The sequence below is a fragment of the Papaver somniferum genome, chromosome 3 (assembly GCF_003573695.1).
Source record: "Papaver somniferum cultivar HN1 chromosome 3, ASM357369v1, whole genome shotgun sequence".
Classification (NCBI taxonomy): domain Eukaryota; kingdom Viridiplantae; phylum Streptophyta; class Magnoliopsida; order Ranunculales; family Papaveraceae; genus Papaver; species Papaver somniferum.
The window spans coordinates 9738633-9761946 of record NC_039360.1 but is presented as its reverse complement, the minus strand read 5'-3'; the positions used below and the strand labels follow the sequence as shown (position 1 = coordinate 9761946).

The 23314-nt window shown below is 36.9% G+C and overlaps 1 long non-coding RNA gene across 3 annotated transcripts; it reads right to left on the bottom strand.

The window, feature by feature from the left end:
* Positions 1 to 2116: 2116 nt before the first annotated feature.
* On the bottom strand, positions 2117 to 5544 carry LOC113355285. 3 transcript variants are annotated; one of them, XR_003362336.1, is made up of 6 exons: positions 5100 to 5544; positions 4376 to 4414; positions 4229 to 4271; positions 3662 to 3767; positions 2626 to 2795; positions 2117 to 2339 (listed from the first exon to the last, which is right to left on the bottom strand). It is a non-coding gene; the product is annotated as an uncharacterized LOC113355285 (long non-coding RNA). The 3 variants fall into 3 exon arrangements; XR_003362335.1 differs by lacking the exon at positions 2117 to 2339 and adding an exon at positions 3043 to 3194 and having other exon boundaries at positions 2412 to 2795; XR_003362334.1 differs by lacking the exon at positions 2117 to 2339 and having other exon boundaries at positions 2412 to 2795.
* Between the last annotated feature and the right edge of the window lie 17770 nt (positions 5545 to 23314).

Below are 23314 nucleotides of genomic sequence, written 5' to 3'. Positions count from 1 at the left end.
GAAGCTCCTCGGGGAGGACTGGAGGGAAGGTCACTTTTTCCCATTCAAATTCATGTTGTTGTGCAAAAGATCTTTCCAGGATGTCGTCATGGGTGGAGTGCGTCTAATTGAATATGAGCTCATTTCTGGTTGTCCATATAGACCACAAGAGGAAACAACAGGATGTGATAGAAGCGGTATTACCTCGATTTTGCAGTAATTGAGAAATGGTTGTTTGGTGGTTTATGATAATTGGTTGGTGGTTACCTTGGGGTTGGTTTGTTGACATGTGGTTAGAGAGGGTGTTCCAAGTGGACAGAGCCACTGGACAATGAATCAGCATGTGATTGGATGTTTCAGGCTCAGAGCTGCAACGGGGTAGAGGTTGGAAGTGGAGAGATTGATGTGATGGAGTAGAGAGAAGGAAAACCTTCATTTATATCTTTCCACAAGAAAAGCTGAATTTTTGGCGGACACGGTAAGGTCCATAAGAATTTTGTGTTTAGAAGGGGTTGAGGGTGAGTTTGTGGGAGAGGGGTATTTTCTTGCTAGATTAGACAGTTGTACCCAGACGCTATGGTATATTTACCAGATTTAGAGTGGGGCCAAATAATTTTGTCTGATATGTTGTTAAGGGGAAGGTGGATATTTATAATATATTGGGTAGCAGTGTTGGGTAGGACGTTTAGCTGATCGTGATTCTAGTTATGAGATATGGGGTCGATTAATTCTGCGACATATTGAATAGGATCACATTGGATTGGATCAAGGTTTTGAAAGTGGGGTATCCAATTAGCTTGGATAGGGGTATCTAAACCATTTCCTATTTGGTGAAATATATGGTTTTTGACAGTTGGTATGAGTGATGCCATTTGTTTCCATTGCATGCTTGCAGTATACTGGGTATTGAAATTGTACTTTGCAATATAGGCTGATGGTGGAGGTATTTCTCGTTGAAGAGGCTTGAGCAAATGGATTGTGGCTGGTCTTGAATGTTCCATAAATTTTTTCATGAAAAGAGTTTTATTGTGATGAATACTCTTCCTGAAGCCCAGCCCTCCCTCCGATATTGGCTTGTTTAGCTTGTTCCATCCTAATGGGTGAAGTTTTCGGACCGAAGAATCATGACCCCAGAAAAAATTCCTAGTGATTCGATCAATTTGTTTGCGAACATGGGTTGGGAAAATCTGTTTTTGCATGAGGTGATTTGAGGTTGGTGTGAGGTTTTTATTAGGACTAGTCTAACTGCAGAGATAAGGCATTTTGTGATCCAACTTGAACTTTGTGTGCCAATCGCTGGATAAGTGGTTCGAAGATATGACTTGAGGTCCTCCCGTGTTTGAATCCTAAGTATATAGGTGGAATTGATGTGGTTGGCATGCTGAAGAATTGGTGAAGAGTATCTATGTACTGTTGTTGTAGTCTTGTGTAGCTTTGTATGTGATGAGTAAATCATCAGCATACATTAGGTGTAGGATGGGGGTGCCTTTTTTGATACCCGTATTCCTTGAACATTATTTTTTCCCTCCAGTTTGGCAAGATTTGTTGATAGAATTTCCGCGCATATAATGAATATGTAGGAAGATATGGGATCACCCTGCCTAATGCCTCGGGTAGAAGTAATGAATCCGTACGATATATCATTGATGTTGATTGAGTAAGTTACCGATTTGATACATAGCATGATATATTCCACAAATATTGATGGAAAACCTAGTTTTGTAAAAGCTTTTTTGATGAATTCCCAGTCCAGGCAATCATAAGCTTTTTGGATGTCAAGTTTGAGAGCTATTTTGGGGTTTTTTTTTTGTGGTTGATGACGTTTTGATGAGAGCTATTTTGGGGTTTTTTTTTGTGGTTGATGACGTTTTGATGTGATGTAGCTCACTGGAAATTGTAACGTTATCATGTATGGATCTCTTAGGGACGAACACTACACCAAAACAGCTATTTTGGAACGGATACACGCGTTGCTATGAATTTAACGTTGCTAATACAGTAACAAATTATTGTCCAACATCAGAGTATGTTGCTTAAATAAATAGAGCAACGTTTTGCACCGTTGTGCACCTTGTTTACCAATGTTTTAATTTATAATTTGAGCAACGTATTTGATAATTTAAGCAACGTAAATCTTTAATTTGAGCAACATCTTTTTTTATTAGGCAAACAGTTAAATAGTTCCACTAAAAATTCTGCAACGTTATCTTGTTTTTAGTACCGTTGCTCATGGAAGCAAGTCAAAGCAACGTATTGATTTCCAACATTTATATCGTTGCACAATATTTACAGGTGAAAAAAAATTCTGGCGGTTGTTCCGGCAGATTTCTGCACCTGCATATATATACCATTCCAGATTTCTGCACATAAACCATTCTAGATCAATTACAAGACCCAATTTTTCATACAGAAGGAATCTCATGAACACATTATGATCACAAACATATGGTTGATTATCACAATATAGAACTATACATATATATTCGTATCAACTTGCAATTTATGAATTCCTTATAAGAATTTAACAGATGACTATCATAAACCCATACAATTATTTGGTTGATTCAAAGATTGTACTAACTTTTGTCAAGAACCCAAGTTTCTGAATTTGAAAATACAAAATGGTCGATAAGACAGAAACATGACCTGCAATTGCCTCACATAATGACTGGGCATCACCTTCATTGACTGCGTTTCTAAGCAAGAAGTTGAAACCTTGAATTTGGTGAGGCTTCATGTGCCTCGGATGCACTGATATCTCAGACACACCAAAATATTGATCCAACGCATTAGCTAGTTCTGCTAGTCTTGGTTCTCTGGACAAAAGGAGGGGAGATATGAGTGAACTGCAAACAATATTATAAGTTATCCAAAAATAGAACTGACAGATATTGGATCCCTGTCAGCAGCAGCCAGCGTCATTGACAAACACAATAAAATGCAGGTGGGAGGAAAACATTAATTTGTTATCAAGAAACTTTGTAACTAGAAATATCAAGTATGAGATTAAAGTGGAATATCAGCTGCCTAAGAAATTGTAAGGTAAAACTATCGGAGAATTACAGCAAAAGGAACGTATCATTCAATGCTTTTTCCAATCAGCGAACATATCATACAAACATATCCTTTATTATCTTCGAGAACAAAAGAGTGATATCACATTCGTTTTCTTCTCCAATGTGTTCCATAGCAGCACCCAAAGCCGAAGAAACATCCTAATAAAAGAAGGGAACTAAGTATTAAGATATTTGCCCATGTAATACTTCCAGCACAATATAAACCAGTTTACAAATGAACGCCTCCAAATCGAGAATCATCAATATTTTTTGTGTTGTGAGAATTTTGTCTAACTAAGCACCAAGCAAGGGAAAAAAAACTAAGCATCAAACTTACGAACCAAAATACCATGCCTTAATCAAGTAACTAAAACCAATAGAAGCATAAAAAAGCATCTAGTCAACCATGCCTGTAGACAGATTATAAACAATTATGTCCTTATGCCAGACTGCTAGTTTCAAACTTTAGTTATGCATTCAAAATATGACAAAAAATGGAAAGGTAGTTTTCATGAAGGGAAGAAACAACATGACCTACAACATATAATTAGAATTTGTGTCATATAGTTACCACTACTGGAACAGAGCACAAGAGAAACAAAAAAACAAAAAAAAGAAAGAATAACCTTCGTTCTGTAACTTTGACCTGCTTGTTACCGCCATAATTGATGGGCACTCCTATATTTTGCTGTGATGTCGTACCTTTATGTGCTTTGCATTTGTTCCATTGACCTACAAAATAGAAGTATTAGTAATCCACACATATATATGGTCAATAAATAATAACATAAGAGACTGAAATATCACAGTAAGAGCATAAAACAATTATTTTGAATCATTGTAAGCCGAAAATCACAAGGACAGGGACATAATTGTGAGTCTCTAGTTATGTTCTTATATGCGAAGGCAATAAAAGTATCTACTCCTGTTCTATACAAATGACTAAATCTATCTTCAAACATCCAACCTTTCTTAGTCTGTTGGGACATTCTACATTAATACACAGACAAGATTTTAATTTACCATAAAAGTATCTACTCATGTTCTAATATTCTAGCCTATAGTTCACAACAAAACCAAAAAAATCAATCTTCTGAAATGATCAGCTAACTGAATGCTAAGCAAACTGAAAACAAATTAGACTAAACACAATACGAGAGACACATAAATTACGGAATAATAGAAATACAAACCTTTCTCTGCGATGAACAAGTTTAGTGCACAATATGTCAATACCTAAGTAAGCAAACCAAAAAAAAAAGTAAGAATCTGAACATTTAGATACAAGAGAAACAAAAAGCATACAATCTGAACAAAAGGTGTACTCTGCAAAACCCAACCTTTCAAGTCCTTAGAGACGCAATTTTACTCTACAAAACCTGCACCAAAACACAAACCATACTTTAGTAATCCATTACAACAACAAAAGATGAGTAAACTCACAAGATCAGCTTCCTGACATTTCATAATGATTACAAATTTGCATGACCTATGACACAACTGCTTACCTAACCAATAAAATGAACTAATACTAAAATACTAGAACACTTGAATTGTACTAAACAAAAATCTTCAAAAAAGGATATAAAAAAAATTGAGCAAAACAAAGAAAAAACCTAGATTAAAGTTCTTAAATAGACAAAAAATCCATGAGTGAAAAAAAAATCATCATCTTATCACTTCAATTTCAGAGCTAAAATCTTAATCCCCCTTCTTGTTTTTCAATTCTAAGGAAACACAGATGAAAAAACCTATTAAAAGTAACCTAAATCTATACAACTTCAAAATCCAAAATGAAATCAAAACCTATGATTAAAAATAACCAAACTGAAATCAATACATACCCCAAAATAAAACCCTAACATCAAAAACCAAAACGACTTCAATAAATACATTATATTAAAATTAAAACACACCCCTTGTCTTAAAATTACATAAAAGAAACGAAAATCATCAAAACATAAACATGTAGACTCCAATATCAAAGAGTTAGGTCAAACAATAGATTATAGTATAACCAACAAAACCAAAATCAAAGAACAACAGTAGTAGTAGATCTTATACTTCTTGAAAATCAACAAAGAAATCAACTATGGATGAATTGATTTTCGATTTCACGAACAAATTGATTTTCTAGGTTTTAAATGGATATTTTGGGTTTTTATTTGGTTTTCTAGATTTTCAACTTTGGGTTTTGATTATGAGTATATGTTTTAATTTGGTTACAAGTGAAGGTTTTGATTCCTGTGATTTCTCGGAAATAAAATAGATCTATGGGTTTGAGATTTCTCAGAAGGAAAGATATAGAGAAAAACGAGTCTGTGTTATAAAATGATAACTACATATAGTCTGTCCATTGATTTCCGTCAAACAAGCAACCACGTTCAAGTACTAACTCATATGCGCTAGTCAGTATGCACTAGGTAGTATATTTGCAGGAACATGGAACATGTGAGAGACAGATTAAAAATGAAGTGGTTTGGATACTTTTCTTATTTCTCTGCTCAAATTCTCGTTACTTAAACTTACACAGAATATGACGTCCACCAACTATATATATAGCAGTACATAAGGGATAAACATAACCCCAAATCAGGATTACTATTAAACTAATGTTGACACGTGCTTGTGTACGTGGCTCATACATGGAATGGACGTGGGTTCTTCGGCTAGTAGAGGAGGTGGAGTTCACTTTCCAGAGTTATCTCGAGTTCACTTTCCATAGTAGAAATGGTGGGCCACTCATTTAACCTGTATACACACAACACTCCCCCTTGGACCACCATTATTGATAAAATGTTTTCTTGTCAATCTTTGTCGGTAAAAACGGATAGGATCAAATCCGAACAAAATTTGTTGCGTCGTTAAAACCTTGCCAGAAAAATCCAACTGGGACAAAAACTGGTCGAAGGAAAAAGAGTACAACATCGGTAGCTTTAAAGTGATGATGGTCTTCGCGAATTTTCTCCCGTTGTTGAAATTGCATCAGGAAAACCACTTGGGACAAAAACTGAGCTCATAATGAGGTTGGTTACCGTTATGAAATACTTCCTTCGTCAAAATCGCATTAGGAAAACCACTCAGGACAAGACCTAAATGCGTGCGTCAAGAAAACCACTTGGGACAAAACCTGAACGCTAAAAACTCATAATAATATTGACGCCAATGCAAAGGTTGCCTCGTTAAAAACCTCTTCTGAAAAACCCCGTGGGACAAAATCAGACTAGAGGAAAAGAGTACAACGGACGTCGCCCGATAATGGTGCTGGACACGCATATGCTGCTTCGTTAAAACCTTGACAAGGAAAACCCATCGGGACAAAATCTTGGCGAAGAAAAAAGAGTACAACGCGTTTAAGTCCAGCCAATGATTCTACGAGTTTACTCCCCCTGAAGCATGACATCTTAAAGCGGTTGGTGGTGCAAATATTACATAACCTTTAGAAAACTGCTTTACCATTTGCAGTTTATGGAGGATTGACTGCAGGTCTTGCGCCGGGTGTACCACTAACAATGTACACCTCGCATTTATATTCTCCACTTATTGCACACCGAATTTAGTTTTCCGCTTTATCTTCAGGCATAATAATGAAAAGCCTTTTGTAAGCTCATAAATACCGTAGAATCAATTTCAGCATCTAAAAGTGTAACCTGCAAAACAAAAGTTATAAAACACAAGATAATGCATGTATTATATTCGTGCATGGTACTTCTGGACCATAAAGTATTATTTCTACGTACGTATCAGATAGATCGATCACTTCCCATTTTTGGGAATTACACAGTAATAGTGCTAATTTAGTAGCACACTAAGTTTTAAGAGTATCAAAACTAAATACTCTAGTCTGTGCTAACATATTCTCGAACTTCTGGCCCAGAAATATTTCAATTTCGACGAGATCTCACAATTTAGTTTAAGCGTGGATTTTAGCGCTATTAGGTGCTTGTTAAGAGGCCAAGGATGATACTATCAACTTATCCGGACTTTAGTCATTCTTCAACAACTCAAAACAAACAAAGGATTGTTCACAAAATTCTCCACTTCTAACTGGTGATTATGACTTGATTTCAAGCCTGACATAGTTCATAAAGTCAGGTGGCTGCCTGAGTTGGAAACTCGAATCCTTCAGGGATTCATTACATTCACTAGTCATAACAAGATGCAATATGAGTCCTTCATGGAATACCACGCTAAAGTGCATCTATATTAGGAGAATACTTTTTTTTTACAGAATCAATCCTGGGGGGTTCAGCAGGAAAAACCCTTAAATCGCACCTTTAGCGATTATATTACTCTCTCTGCGCTTCATCTCAAACACCAACCTGTAATATTCAGGCCTCATGATTTTTACGGTGTGAGTCGGATCCGATCTTTTGCGCTTTTTAGAGAGATTTCATCCTCTACCTTATTTTGAGGGGAATAGACTATATGCCTACCAATCACGATGTCGATGTTCCTCTGCAGAGGGGTACATAACCACCATTGTAAATAGATAATCGACAATCATATACAATCTAACACATTCTCTATTGCATGCATATTCAAGAAAATTTCACAAACTGGTACCAGTGCCACTTCAGGGGCTTTATCATCTTCTCATTTTCAATAAGGAGTTTCAAACTTTAGAGAATGTGGATCGAATTCTGATAGTCTCCACGAGCACTATCTGTAGTCTCTCTTCAAGAGCACTACATATCAGAAAAGTGATTGGATTCTCTTTTAAGAGGCATATATGAGGCAGTTATTCAGGACTCAAGCGTGTTTGAATACACGACTTGGTCATTGCGAGATGCATGATTTAACCTGCTGTGACAACTTCTTGTGTCTGCATTCTCAAGCAAGTGACAAACAAAGGTTTCCAAGAGCTACTGCAGTTATTTGTTTTAATCATGAGTAATCTCCAACACCTCAATTACATCCAATATCTTGGTGTGAGAAAACAAATGAGATGTTTCACGGCAATTCTAGTGGCAGCCGAACTTTCTTTGATCAGGATAAGGCTTAATCAGATAACCGATTTGATTTGTCGACATTGTTCACTGCAACCTTTAGGTGGTTCTTGTCGTCTCTATGACTTCAAGGGAAAAGTCCTTAAATTTGTCGACATAATTCGTGTCATCTTCAGGTGGTAGTATTTCTCCCCCTGGTTAAGGCGGGAAAACCTTTTAGGTTATCATAATTTGCACCATCCTTTTATGGTGGCGTTTCTCCCCCTGACTAAAGTGGGAGAACCTTAAAGGTTATCAATCCTACTCTTGCCAAACTTCTGGTGGCGGGTTGTCATGCCAACTTCTGGCGGCATTTTAGTTTTCCTGATCATGGCGGAAACATTACTATCTCATTTCTGGAAACTGCTGGTTCCATAATTGCCTGATTTTCAAAGACAATTCTGCTCATGATAGTTTTGGGTTTTAATTTAACTGCACAAAAAGTACCCAAAAACAGCTGCAGGCTCGACAGAAGATGAGACATTTCACGCCGTTCCTTTTAACGGTTTACTTCCTCCCCCTAACGGCGGGAGTACAGTCTCATCTTCAATAAGACATTACCAGCGCATGGTTTTAAATGTCTTATGAATCGAAACCAACATATATAGTTAGGTGACGTTATGGACTAAACACGTAAATTTAAGATGTAAGGTTGCTTCCAAAACAATATTGATGGTAAATAGTTGGTCGAGCAATCAACTAAAGATGCTTAAACAAAAGAAATCAACTAAACCATGTTGAGTGCGCACATGTGCTAGTTATAAGCTCGATATAATACCAACTGAAGGCAAAGCATCAAAAGCTTATAAATTTACCACCAAAATAAATGGACTTAGCTAGAAAGTCCAAAAATGGATACGCAACCTCAAGATTTGCACAAACAGTTTGGCAAAATCTAACATCACGTGTTAATATAACAAGAGACCATCTAGTAGATGTGTCTATCAATACATTAAAGTACTGAAATAATTGTCCATATTGCAGGGTGAATAAGTTCTGCAATTTCCACCTTGAATCCTTTCTAGGAGTTAATGTTGGTGATTCAGTAATGGGTTACCATAATGTTAATGCAATTTAAAAACTAATTGTCTCAGGGACCAATAACACAATTTACATCCTTATCTAATAGAAGCTTCATGTTCTGTAAAGGATGTCCATGAGCATTTTGAATCGTTTACTCATCTTGGTAGAACTTTGGTGTCCATACTGATCATGCTTGAGCATGGATAATTTAAGGGTCATTAAACTTCTGGCTAATGACACTATGGAACTCGACTATTCGAATTCTCCTATGGCACACCCCATAAAAGAAAGCCTTACGTTTCTTTACGATGTGCTTTTGGCACAAAAACAAATGAAGTAACAAAATACTCCATAAAAATGCCCGTTTGTCATTTCAAGGTGGTAACGCCAAATATTCTCAAAAACTCAACAGATTCTTCAGGAATCCGGAATATTATAAGGCGTTAATAAAGATGACTGTTGTACCACCAAAATGATACACGCTCTTCCGGAGCCATCTATCATATTATTTGAACCCGAAATGACATTTCACATTTCCCAAAACCTCTACAAGGTTACATAAATGGTTCGAAAAATTTGTATTTGTTGTTTCCTTGTTTTGAGACAAATATCTCTATCGTCTATTTAAAATGGATAGATTACTTCTGGAATCCATATCCTTTGACATAGATAGACAAGAGAGAAGCAGTAGAGCCATTAACAAAAACATTTGGTAACCATGGGCTACTTCGGGAACCCAAAGACCACTTCTGGAGTCTAATATGATTTTTACAGGAAACCACAAATTACATGTTGGACTGCTTCTGGAGTCGGCAACCTCCCATGGATTGCTTCTGGAATCCATTACTTACAAAAAAAAAAGCAAAGAAAACAAACAAAACTTAAAACAAAGGATAAACATCAAAACACATATGGTACTAATACAATAACAATAAATCTCCAACTTCGTCACCTTCAGAGTCAACGAAATATTAATTTACAAGTGTACAAATGGATACACTCTTTTATGGAAAAGTTTCCTACTTGGTCACTTCAGGGACCGCAAATAGGAACGACTAGCACTTTTATAACGTGTCACTTCTGGGACCGAACGGCTAGCGGACCGTGCCTTTCACATCCATACTATGCTAGACGAAATTCCAACTTCTGGTGGAATTGTTTCAAAATCTCTGGAGATTATTTAGAGCAAGAGAAATTAATTTTATGTTATCCTCTAGGGATACAACAATTTCTCGCTTCGCCGGTATTAAAACCGCAAGTACCATAACAAAAATAATATAGCGGAAAATTATTAAAGTTTACGGAGTCGCGGTTCTCACCTTCCCGCACTTACCCAAAAACATTCGTACAAGTTTACAATACTTGTGGAACAATTTTCCTTCATTAATAGTGTTACTACCCTGATCAACAAAGGCAACAGAGTCAGTACTACTATTCACATATATAATCAAAAACACAAACTTAACTCAAAACACAAATATAAATTGTGAAGTTGATTATATGGCTTTGTGGGTATCATCCCGTCAGCTCGACATAAACATTGTCGAACACTGATTTATCAATTGGAGGCATCGAGCTATTCGTGTTGATAACGTGTTATAAAATGATAACTACATATAGTCTGTCCATTGATTTCCGTCAAACAAGCAACCACGTTCAAGTACTAACTCATATGCGCTAGTCAGTATGCACTAGGTAGTATATTTGCAGGAACATGGAACATGTGAGAGACAGATTAAAAATGAAGTGGTTTGGATACTTTTCTTATTTCTCTGCTCAAATTCTCGTTACTTAAACTTACACAGAATATGACGTCCACCAACTATATATATAGCAGTACATAAGGGATAAACATAACCCCAAATCAGGATTACTATTAAACTAATGTTGACACGTGCTTGTGTACGTGGCTCATACATGGAGTGGACGTGGGTTCTTCGGCTAGTAGAGGAGGTGGAGTTCACTGGGCCACTCATTTAACCTGTATACACACAACAGTCTGAAAATAAATGAGTGAAAATGAAAATAAGAGAGATAAAGAGATAAGAGCGAAATACGAGTCTGAAGTGGTAGAGAGATTGATCTGCATATATCTTACCCAGCCAATAAAAACCAAACTTTTCTAATCCAGCGGTTATAATAGAAATAAACAAGTCATACGGATCCCAGCCCCATCCAACGCTCAAGAAAATCTTTCCTTTTATAAATTAAAAGAAAAAATAAATAAAAAAATCTGCAGATTAAAAAAAAATTATTAAAAGCAATGTTGCGCAACGTTTTCATAATTTCCAATACGTTGCTCAAATAATTTCATTTTACTAAATCAATGTGTAGGATCAGAATCTCGCAGCAATAATGACTCAGCGAAATTATTAACAACACAACACAACAGTGTCGCAGAACAATTTCATAAATGACATAATAAACGACGTCAGCTAAATCATGCGAAAAATGTGATGGTCCTGCGAAAATTAGGGAGTTTGCGAGATTAACATTTGTAAGGTTGCGAGAATGTCGCAAGCCATATCCGAAAATAAAGGACAGATTAGCTGTCATCCACTATGTAATTCCCTATAAATAGTCGTTCAGTTGTAAAGGAAAGGAGAGAAATCTTTTCTGAGTGAGAAGCAAGTAAATAGGAGAGAGAAAATCTAGAGCAGTGGTTATTCTTGATTCCTTTATCTTTTCTTGTAAGATTGTTCAAAGATTCATCAATAAAATTAAGATTGTTAATCTAAAATGAGTTGAATGTTAATGAAATCTTGTGAGGGGTGTAGTGTAGGATTTCCTGCAAGTACAGAATGGCGCTAGAAACAGGGAGGCTGAAGATTGAAAGTTGAAGATTGTTATTGAGATTGTTCAAATCAAGAAAGTAATTAAACAAATCAGTGAACCAGTTAAAAGAAAAATGATTAGAGTCAATGAAGATGACAAAATATTGGAGTGTAATATGATAACAAAAACAATGGTTAATGAATTCCATGAAAACATCAAAGGAAGGATACATAAACGAGATTTTGAAGGAAGGAAGGTTATGGCGGTAGAAAAGACATCACACTTGAAAGATTGGGAAAAGCAAAAAATCACATTCATGGCGGCAGAAATACCAAAAGAAAATTTGAACCACACATCTCCATTGGTTATTACAGTACCTATTACACGAAAAGAGAAGGGGACAACAACAAAATCCACGGAAGAACGGATATTGAACAGAACTTTAGTCGATACAGGGAGTTCAGTGGATATAATATTTTATCATGCGTTCAAATTAATGGGATTCAAAGATGAAAAAAATGTCTTGTTCAACATATCTTGTTCATGGCTTTGGAAAATCCACAACAAAACCTAAAGGAGAAATAGTGGTGTGAATTCCACTAGGAGAGATCGAAACACAAGTGACACTATGCGTAGTGGATATGGAATCACCATATAACATGCTATTGGGGAGGCCATGGATACACGCAATTAAAGTTGTAGCATCAACATTGCATCAATGCATCAAGTTCCCCATGCCAAATGGAGTAGGTGAGATTAGAGGAGATATTGACAATGCGAAATTATGTTATCAAATTGAAGTAAAGCATTATGAAGGACGAGCAAAAAGGCGACAATTTCGCAGAAAAATAGCAAAGGCGGCAAAGAAATAAGAAGAATTTAGAGTGTACATGAAATGAGAAAAAGAAGGTAAAAGAATACCCAGCGAAATTTCGGAGGAAGAAGATGGACCTGCGAAGATGATAAAAGAGCCAACACCAATGGGAGAACCCAAGGCCAGTTACACTGCGGCAGAACCAACAAAAGAATTAAGTGTTGGAACTATAGAAGAACCCCTAATATTGAGGATTGGAACCAAGATGGATGCATAAGAGGAAGAAAGAATTGTCAATCTTTTGCAGGAATATAAAGATATTTTCGCGGGGAGCATGGATGAGATACCTGGAATAGATCCGTCAATTGCATGTCATAAGTTGGAGATTAACAAGAATGTGAGACCATTTAAACAGAGAATAAGAAAATCGCAACAACCTATCATCCTCAAATAGAAGAAGAATTACAGAAAATGTTTGAGGCGGGAATTATAAGAGAAGCTAAATACCCAGAATGGATAGCAAACATGGTTGTTGTTCCAAAGAAAAATAAAGGGATACGAATTTGCATAGTTTTCGCTGATTTAAACAAGGCTTGCCCTAAAGATAGTTTTCCATTGTCGGATATTCCTCAAATGGTTGAATCAGCAGCGGGAAATGATAGAGTATCTTCTTTATATGGGTACAAAGGTTATAACCAAATCCCCCTCGCTGAAGAAGATCAAGAACATACTGCTTTTTTTTCGCTCCAAGAGGTTTATACTGTTATACAAAAATGTCGTTTGGTTTGCGAAATGCAGGAGCAACGTATCAAAGAATGGTAGAGAAGGTGTTCGCGAAATGGATACACAAAACATTAGAGGTGTACGTGGATGACATGTTAGTGAAGAGTAAAGAAGCTAAGGATCATGTACAAGATTTGAGGGAGATTTTTGAACAGATGCGGCATTATAATATTAAACTGAACCCTGGAAAATGCGTTTTTGGGGTTGCATCGGGAAAAATTTTAGGCTACATTATATCAAAATAAGGAATACAACCAGTTCGTGACATGCCAACACCAGCAACGGTAAAGGATGTACAAAAATTGAACGGACTTTTAGCTTCGCTAGGAAGATTCATTTCGCGATCATCAGACAAATGTAAACATTTTTTCAATATACTCAAGAAGGGTGCGAAATTCAAATGGACTGATGAATGTGAAAAATCTTTTCAAGGGATCAAAGAACACCTTATTAATACATCTATTTTACAAAAGGCAGAACCAAGAGAAGAACTATTGATCTATCTTGCGAAAACATCACATGCTTTAAGCGTTGTGTTATTGCGAACGGACGAAGGAGTGGAAAAGCCCATTCATTACATCAGCAAAACATTTAATGTTGCAGAGAGGAATTATTCAAAGATTGAGAAGCTAATTTTGGCATTAGTATACGCCGCATTTAAACTTCACATATATTTTCAAGCACACAAAATAAGGGTGCTAACAAAAGTACCAATTGAATCAGTGATGAAGAATTCAAAAAGATCAGGTAGGGTGGAGAGATGGAATGCACAAATATGACATTTCGAAATCAAATATGAAATATTATCTTCACCAAAATCACAAGTTGTCGCAGATTTCTTAGCAGAATTTCCTTTAGAAGATGATGAAGCGGTGGAAGAGATGATGGATATAGAAGAAGAACATGTAGATCCAAAAGACTTATTAACATAACCAAATAGATGGGAGATATTGGTAGATGGATCATCAAATGGGGAAGGCAATGGGGTTGGAATTATTTTGATTTCGCTAGAAGGAACGAAGATGGCTTTTTCATTCAGATTGGAATTCGCATCCACTAATAACGAAACGGAATATGAAGCTGTGATACATGCTTTAATGTTCGTAAAAGAAATGAAACTAGAAAATGCCAGGATCACTAGTGATTCGCAGCTAGTTATTCACCAAATAAAGGGAGAGTACACTACAAATGAACCATCCTTGAAGAAATACAAGAATCTCGTTGAAGAATTGTCAGCGAAAATCCCAAAGATAAAATGGAGGCACATTTCAAGGAAGGATAACAGACTCGCAGACGCTTTTGCTTTCATCTCAAGCATGATGACAGATCCAACTGCGAGATGCATAAAAATACGGACACTTTTGTCACCATCAATCAATAAAGAAGAAGAAGAAGTGAACGTGATGATAATAGACGGTGGAGAAGAAGAACAAACGAACAATATCGCAGATTGGAGAACATAATTTCATGCATATTTGGCGAAAGGAGAAACACCAAGAAATAAATTGGAAGCACACAAGTTAAAAAGCCGCGCAACAAATTATGAATTAAGAGATGGGCTGCTATTTCGAAAATCCTTTAATGGACCATTACTCAGATGTTTGACACGAGAAGAAGGAGAAAAGGTGTTAAAAATGTTACATAGTGGAGATGCTGGCAATCATAGCGGGGGAAGATCTTTGGCACATAGAGCAAAAATGCAAGTCTATTACTGGCCATACATGCACAAAGATGCAAAACAAATATCAAGACGTTGTGAATATTTTCAACGGCACGGAAAGAAAATACATGCACCTGGAGCACCATTGTCATCTTCAACCACTGTATGGCCTTTTGGAAAGTGGGGCTTAGATATTGTGGGGCCATTTTTACCAGGATCTGGACAAAGAATATACTTAATAGTCGCAACAGATTATTTCACAAAATGGACATAAGTAAAAGCAGTACAACATATTCGCGACAAAGATATCTTTACATTCATATTCGAGAATATCATTTGCAGATTCGGAATTCCCGCGCAGTTGGTATCTGATAATGGGAAACAGTTTAAAGGACAGAACATAGAAATGTTACTTAATGCATTTAAAATAAAATGTGGAAAGTCTACTCCTCTATATCCACAAGCTAACGGGCAGGCAGAGGCAACAAACAAAACAATTGCAGATATATTAAAGAAGAAATTAGAAGGACATCATAGAGCATGGTGCGAAGAAGTACATAATGCAGTTTGGGCTTATAATACAACTAGGAGAGAAGCTACTGGAATGTCACCTTTTTGTTTAACATACGGAGTTGAAGCGGTGTTACCAATAGAAGTTGTTGTTCCGACAACAAAGAGAGAAGCTGGGGAGAAAAATCTTAGTGCGGGTTTGATCTTAAGTAAACTTGATGAGTTATAAGAAAAAAGAGAAAAAGCTTTACAACATATGGAGAATTATCAGCGAAGATTAGCCCGAGAATATAATAAACGTGTCAAAGTACGCGAATTTCAACCAGGAGATTTAGTTCTGCGAGAGACACCAATATATCAGCGAGAAAATGGTGGAAAGTTAGCGAAAAAATGGGATGGACCTTACATCATTAAGGATATAGTTGGGACATGAGCTTATAAATTAATGGATCCAGAAAGTAGAGATGTTGGTCATAGACTTGACAGACCATGGAAGAGATTGTACTTAAAAAGATATTATCCATAAGAAGCTTTGAGAAGTTATGGATTCTGAAAGAATAGTTGCGAGATTATTCATATCAAAACAAGATCATGATGTGGGAAACTTTCGCAGAGATAATCATAGAAAAATGACATAAAATAAAGTGACGAACCTTTATGGCGTACACTCTAGTTCGCGAATAAAATTTCGCAAGAGGCAAATGTAAGACCTAAAGTACGTCATATAAGGGGGTACCTGTTACATGGCTCAGGGAAAGGATACACCTCCATCGGAACCTGAGTCATGGAGATTTGGGGTCAATAAAGCCCATCCGGGAGAGGCACCTTGGATTCTCAGCTTAAGCATATGACTTAGGTTGGGCGACTAAGGTAATAAGGACTCTCCCAAGGAGTGCAGAATCTGACCAAGGCGCCGAGGTACACGGTTGAGTCAAGAGTGTCAGGGGCGTCTGGAGCGTACCTTGCCATTCTTGATAAGTCTTGGCTTATACTTCACTCGGCCCGAAGAAAACCCCACTTAGGGTGCAGTCTCGTAACCATAAACCCTATAGGTAAAAGGGATAAGAGGCTTAGAAAACAACTGGTTGTTGTTAAGACCGGATGAGAGGAGCCAACCTTGTATGGTAGAGGTACGCCTCCTTGAAGGGGCAACCAGGGGGAAGATAAGGGCGGCACCCTCCATTCGGGAGCTGATAAGTGTCTTAAGACGCAAATGTCATGAGGATTTTTACTCGCAAGGGTATTAAGGCTTGTCATATTTGTGCGACAATCCTGAAGAGGCAATAATACAAAAGAAAAAGATAAGACGAGATCAATGGGTTTTCGCATGAAAGTGCGAAGACGTCCTGCGATTTCGTCGCAAGACGGCAATGTAATGGGGCTTTATTTTCGCAAGAATGTTTAGGCCTATCATATTGTCACACCATTCCTGAATAGGAAATAATACAAAAGAAAAATTTAAGGCAAGATCAATGGCTTTTTGCATGAAAGTGCAAGGACGTCCTGCGATTTTGTCGCAATGACAAGAGGTGGCATAATAAGACCTTTAATTAGGAAGGCAAAATAAGACCACATGACAAAACAAAATATTTATAAGTATTCATAACAAATCATTTCTCGCAAGAAAGATAATGAGAGGCAAGTATGGGAATCAGTAAACAAGAGGCATTATCTTTCTCGCCAGCAAAATACTAAAAGAGAAAATTAATTCCAAAGTTGGTTGAAGAATATTATTCGCAAGAAATAATAAAGATGAAACAATTCAAGAAGATAGAACTAGATAAGAAGCTCATGCTTCAGTATTAATTCCAGTAGAAGGAGACAATGGACGCTCTTCGCCAATGTTCTCATTATCACCAACCTTTTCTTCATTTCGATTCTGATCTTCACCAACAATAATTCCTTTGAGAGGGACTTCTTTTTCTCCGCCACCTTGATTATCGCCAGCAATTACTTCTTTAGAAGAGATTTCTTTTTCGTTTCCATCTTGATTAGCACCAGCAGTAGCTTCATTAGAAGGGATCTCTACTCTATCTTCCAAAAGACTATTCTCTCCACCACTTTCATAATCATAATCACTGTCAGCATGACGAGGAATTTCATCATCATCTACTTCCAAAGGTTCAATTGATGTAGGAGGAAGAGATTTGGACAATAAAATATCATTCACAAGAACTTCAGCCCGGAGATGAACTTGACGAAGAATTGATCTCTGATGATTCCTATCTTGGGTATCCTTAAAGTAAGAAAGATAATCAAGTCTTCTTTCTGCTCGGTCGCGAGAACCAATAAGGACAGAGACGAGCAGTGCATTTTCTTTGCGAATTTTGGCATATTTAGCCTCCAAAACAGAAATGGAGGAATGAAGATTTTTCTCAGACTATGCGAAAAGTAGAATACAAAATTTCAGTAAGATGAAGAACTCAAAAAGATATGACAAAGAAAAGATAGTTAAGGCAGTCAAACTATTATGACTACCTTCCTTTTGCGAAATAAGGTGTTGAATCAAGGTCAGACAATTCTCCCAACGGTCCATCGCATCACCAAATTTATCTCCAACTAAACCTTTAAGTCGAGACTGAAGATTTTTCTCTTTAGAAATAAGAAAGGCATTTTTCTTCGCAATAGAAGAATAAGATTCTTCTAATTTGGAATATTGTTCTTTAAGTTGGTTTGCCTTTACACTTAAAGCTATTCTACCTTGAATGAGTGCATCTCTTTCAGCGATAGATGACTCTGTTACTTCTTTAAGTTCATTTCTCAAAGAGCGAAGAGATTGTTCTTGGTCATCACATACTTTCTGAAGGATGCTAAGTTGTTGCGAAGATATCGCCATCTTGTTTAAACAAATTCGCTTCTCTTGAGATAGAGTTTTATTCTCATCTGATAAAGATTCCATCCCTAGATTAGCTTTAGTTAAAGAATAAGAGAGGCGAGATATTTCATTACTTAATAGAGGCATTTTCATTGGTAAGATTATTTATATGATCAACAGAGTATGAATAGAGGCAAGATGTAGGATCAGAATCTCGCAGCAATAATGACTCAGCGAAATTATTAACAACACAACACAACAGTGTCGCAGAACAATTTCAGAAATGACATAATAAACGACATCAGCTAAATCATGAGAAAAATGTGATGGTCCTGCGAAAATTAGAGAGTTTGCGAGATTAACATTTGTAAGGTTGCGAGAATGTCGCAAGCCATATCCGAAAATAAATGACAGATCAGCTGTCATCTACTATGTAATTCCCTATAAATATCCGTTCAGTTGTAAAGGAAATGAGAGAGATCTTTTCTGAGTGAGAAGCAAGTAAATAGGAGAGAGAAAATCTAGAGCAGTGGTTATTCTTGATTCCTTTATCTTTTCTTGTAAGATTGTTCAAAGATTCATCAATAAAATTAAGATTGTTAATCTAAAATGAGTTGAATGCTAATGAAATCTTGTGAGGGGTGTAGTGTAGGATTTCCTGCAACTACACAATGGTATTTATTTTGTGCAACGTTTTTCCGGGTGTGAAACGGACAACGGCGTTGCACATGGTGCAACGACAATATCCGTTGCACACCCCCGAAACTGAAATGTTGAAAAATCTAGGATATGGTGTAGTGGAAGGCACTCTGATATGAACTTATTAAGAATGGAAGAAGAGGGCGTAAGCGGTTGACTAGGATTTTGATATGACTTTGTAGATGACATTGCAGAGGCTTATAGGTCTGAATTAGGATGGTTTTGTTGGGTTATCAACTTTTGGAATTAATGTAATGTTTGTATGATTTATGAGAGGGTTGATGTTTAAATTAATTGAATATGGGTGGTATCCCAGAAAAAATTAAAAAACTTATTGGTGTATCCATCTGGACCAGGAGCACTTTCAGAGTTGATGGAGAACAACGCTTGCTTGATTTCCTTTACTGTTACTGCTGCCGAGAGCTGGTCACATTGTGAAGATGTCAATCATGGAACTACGAGTGGTGAAATGATCGAGAATGATCTGTATCACTTGATTCTTATCACTGACCCATTTTTTTTGAAGATCCTGTAGTTTCTTTATGTTGTTGCGGCTTTGGTGTATGGTTTCCTTGGTATGAAAGAAGGTTGTATTATTGACTCCTGATTGGAGCCCATTGTATTCTGGACCTTTACTACCAGTATGTTGCATGGCATTGAAGTAAAGTTAGGTGATGATTGTGTAGCTCCTTCTCGCGATTTATCCAGAAATTTAGTTTTTTTCCGGTGTGAATAGCATATGTATGTTGAGCCATCTTAATTTGTGATGTTGAATTCCAATATTAACTTTGGAAGATGTCCAAAAGTGTCCTTGTTCCAGTACATTAGTGTTTGTCCTGTTGTGATTAACCTGAGTTGAAGATCCAGGGCAGAATCTGAGTCGCTTTGTTATGTCCATGCGGATTCGACGATTTGCTTGAGCTGTGGATGTGTCAGCCATAGATGTTCAAACTTGTAATTTTTTTCCCTTGCCAGGAAATTGTTTTAGTGTGTAGCAACATGGGTGCATGATCCGATGCAATCCTTGGGAGGTGGGTGACTGCAGCATGAGGGTTCGTTCTGCGCCAGTGTTGGGTTGCAATTGCTCTATCCAGTATTTCCATGATGTTGTCTTGACCATGTTGGTTGTTTGTCCAAGTAAATGGATCTCCTCGAAATCCTAGATCGATGAAACCTATTTGATCTATCATTTTTAGGAACGGTTGAGTCTAACTATATATGACTTGTCTACCGCCTTTTTTCTCTGATTGGTCCATTATGTCATTAAAATCCCCGATCAGGAGCTAAGGAGTTGAGTTGTTGTGATTATGGAAGATTGTTGGGAAATCTTGCCAAAAAAATATGTTCTTGCATCTAGATGAGTAGGTCCGTGGATGCCTGTACAGAGCCATGGATTTGCCGGAGCTGGGGGAGTATTAATGACATGAATGTAGCTTTGGGACTAGAGAAGTACTCAAATGTTTACGTTGTTCAACATGAGACATAGTCCACCTCTACGACCTACTTTGGGAAGGGAGGTTAGGTTTTGGGATTGAAGTGATCGCGCAAGATTTGACATATGCCGGTCATTTGTTAAACTTTCTGAAAGGAATAGGATCTCGGGTTTGTGCAATGATACTATATCTTGTAAATGTTGTATTGAAGTTTGATTGTTGATGCCTTAGCAATTCCAGGCTAGAATGTTCGTATTTGGTTTAGAATGGCTTTGTGCTTGGGTGAGCGTTTTGGGTGATTTGAATTAGAAGGGACAGATTGTTATAAGCCCATTTATGCTTGTATGCTAAAGGAAGATGTAAGAATTTGGGCTTTGACGCTGGTTTAATTTGACAGGTCACTATAGTTGGGCTTGAAATTGGGATCAAAGAGGCAACAAATATTGGGAAAAATTGGGTGAGTAAAGGGTTATTAGTAGAAAACTTCAGGGGGGAAATTGCTAACCTGGAGAAAGAAAGAAGCAAATGTAGACTATTGACTGGGTAAATGAGCTATAATAACAAAGAGAAAGTAATAGTTCTATAGAAGCACAACCAGGAAGAATCGGATAGAAACCGCAGTTAAGAGAAAACTAGGTACCTAAGTCGGAAATTGAGCTAAGGTTGAATTGAACAGGGTTGAAGAGGTAATGAAAATCATAACCAGAAGAAACAACTCAATAAGGGTGCACTACATCAATACTAACTAAACACACTGGAACTTCAAAAGCTTTTACATACAAAATAAGCAACAAAAACTAGGTTGAACCAAAAAAAAACTTTGTAACAGAGTAGCTTCGAAGCTATACTAACCTAGACAAAATTTAAAACTGAAAAAGCGGGGGTACAAAAACCACACCCAACAATTCGATTAGCAATCTGTATGGACAAACTACAATATCCTTTCTAGAGAATCAACTAGACAGTCAGACTCAATCTAGATAAAAAGTATATCAAAGAGTTTATTTCTCAATCTCTCGATTTGATCTTTACTCAAGAAAATAGAAATCTGCGAGTCTTTATCAAAGAGAAAGAACTTGGATGGTACCAAAGACCAATATCCAAGTGTCAATCAATTTAAATCAACAACCAAAAGGTCGGATATTCTAATTGATTGAACAACGCACAGCCTGTGATATTTCAATTATATAAACAAATATAATGCGGAATATAAATAACACAGACACCAGAATTTTGTTAAAGAGGAAACCGCAAAGGCAGAAAAACCCCGGGACCTAGTCCAGATTGAACACACACTGTATTAAGCCGTTACAGACACTAGCCTACTCCAAACTACCTTCGGTATGGATTGTAGTTGAACCCCAATCAATCTCACATTGATCCAAGGTACAGTTATGCTCCTACGCCTCTGATCCCAGCAGGATACTGCGCACTTGATTCCCTTAGATGATCTCACCCACAACTAAGAGTTGCTACGACCCAAAGTCGAAGACTTTAATAAATAAATTTGTATCACATAGAAAAGTCTATGGTAATAAATAAATCCGTCTCCCACGAATATACCTACGAGTTTTGTTCCGTCTTTTGATAAAATCAAGGTGAACAGGAACCAATCAATAATACCAGACTTATATTCCCGAAGAACATCTTAGTATTATCAATCACCTCACAATAATCTTAATCGACACAGCGAAAAAGATATTGTGGAATCACAAACGATGAGACGAAATTTGTTTGTGATTACTTTTTATCTTGCCTATCGGAGATATAAAATCTCAAGCCAATTATTTTAATTGTATTTGTACGATAGAAGATGCAAGATATGATCACACAACTACAAGAAAAGTTGTATCGGTCTGGCTTCACAATCCCAATGAAGTCTTTAAGTTGTTAACCTGGTTTAGAAACAGAAACCAAAGGTTAAAGGAGAATCGACTATAGCTTAGCACAACTAGTATCACACAGAATGTGTGGGGATTAGGTTTCCCAGTTTCTAGAGTTCTCCCTTATATACACTTTCAAATCAGGGTTTGCAATCAATGTTAGCTTAGTAACAAAGCATTCAATATTCACCGTTAGATGAAAACCTGATTAGATTCAAGCTAATATTTCTCAACCGTTAGACAGAAAACTTAGCTTGTCACACACAAATGAAATGTCCAATTTTGGGTTTATGAACCGTACCCAAACATTAACATTTGTTGGTTCAACAAGTCAACTAAATGGTTAGCCATACGATTACTCTCATATCAACCTTATTCTTCTTCACCATAACTAGTTCAAATGACTCAAATGAACTAGTTAGAGAGTTGTTCAATTGCTTAGATCTTATGTAACTACAAAAGACACAATCGAAGCAAAAACGGTTTGATTCACTCGAATCGGTTCATGAACTTTATAGCCATGGTTTGCAAAAGCATTCCTTAGTTTATATAAACATGAGTTCAAGAAAAAACCGATTTTAGATATAACCTACTCAAGTTCGCGGACTGGGTTCGCGGACTTAAGCTCACGGAAGGAGTTCACAAACTCCAGCAGGTATTCTCGGGTCGAGAACTTCCGCCGGTTCGCGGACTTGGATCACGCCACATTCCGTTTCTCTTGATCAACAAAGTTCGCAAACTTTGGTTCAAGGAATAAGGACTTATACATATATGTGTTTCCACAACAATGCTTATATCCTACCAATGGTTATGTAATCTAAACTCTCATTTCAATCATTGAAACATTCTCAGAGGACGGATATAGCCGTTATTCACAGACCATTTTCGTCAGAGCA